Here is a 1,263-nt window from a genome sequence, read left to right as displayed (position 1 = left end):
ACAGCAAACCAGTGGCTACACACATAGCACTCACACATCTAGAAGATGACGCGCTGAGAGCCTGGTGTATCTGTGTGTGTCTGTGTGCGTGCATAGACGTGCGTGTGTCTGCGCGCGCGCGTGTGTGCATGAATGATTTGCTGTCGGAAACGTCCTTGTTAAACACGCACCATTTTGGGATTCTCAACACACCTTGATGCTCCCTCTATTGGTCAGAAACCACACATACAGGTTTATGCAATTATGGACCTCGACCCACATTATGTCACCGCGTTTTGCTCCTACACCCTAACCTCATCTGTCCTCTCTCTCTCTCTCTCTCTCTCTCTCTCTCTCTCTCTCTCTCTCTCTCTCTCTCTCTCTCTCTCCTTTCTGAAGTGTAAAACGGGGGCATGTGTCGTTTGGCGGTCAACATATCCACGAAATATCTGATGTTATTATTACTGAAATAAAAAACACATTGCCTACTCTTAAGTTATCATGCATGCCTGTGATCAAATATTGGGCAGGACGTGCAAAATGTTTTACTATGTTTCTGCAGCTCAAAACAATCCAAAGTAACGATTAGAATGGGGAATTGTTGTAGGCTATTTTGTAATGATATGTATGATGTATTGATATATATTGTTCATGATCGAGGTCGCGCCCCATCCTATCTGATAGGCTCTGATGGACCTATTATGGACACAAGACTTATTACAACTGTCTAGAAAATATTATTCATCTGAAAGGTAGGCTACAACCTTTTCCAACTAAAATTCTATCAATATATTTAACAAAACCTTTTATTTATTTTAACGGGGACATTTCTCTCTCTCTCTCTCTCTCTCTCTCTCTCTCTCTCTCTCTCTCTCTCTCTCTCTCTCTCTCTCTCTCTCTCTCTCTCTCTCTCTCTCTCTCTCCTCTCTCTCTCTCTCCTCTCTCTCTCTCTCTCTCTCTCTCTCTCTCTCTCTCTCTCTCTCTCTCTCTCTCTCTCTCTCTCTCTCTCTCTCTCTCTCTCTCTCTCTCTCTCTCTCTCTCTCTTTTTTTAAGGCTAGGTCTATAAAATATAAAAAAATAATCTGGTTCAAAACAGACCGGACTGGACGGGGTCACATACCAATGTATTCGACGCGTATGTCAAAAGGTTAAATGGTTAAAACGTAACAATCTTTGACAGTTGACGTTCATGTCAACAGTTGTAGTTTTCCTCACCGCGGCTTCAGTGTAGTTCCACTCACCGCGGCTTCATGTAGTTTTCCTCACCGCGGCTTCAGTGTAGTT

The 1,263-nt window shown here is 43.2% G+C and overlaps 1 protein-coding gene across 1 annotated transcript in view; it reads left to right on the top strand.

The window, feature by feature from the left end:
- The window catches only part of LOC132472463 (potassium/sodium hyperpolarization-activated cyclic nucleotide-gated channel 4-like), a 67,475-nt gene that overhangs the window by 66,096 nt on the left and 116 nt on the right, over window positions 1–1,263 (top strand).

Source organism: Gadus macrocephalus, chromosome 14, assembly GCF_031168955.1.
Source record: "Gadus macrocephalus chromosome 14, ASM3116895v1".
Classification (NCBI taxonomy): Eukaryota; Metazoa; Chordata; class Actinopteri; order Gadiformes; family Gadidae; genus Gadus; species Gadus macrocephalus.
The sequence above is the reverse complement of the archived record's forward strand: the minus strand, read 5'-3'. Positions and strand labels throughout refer to the sequence as shown.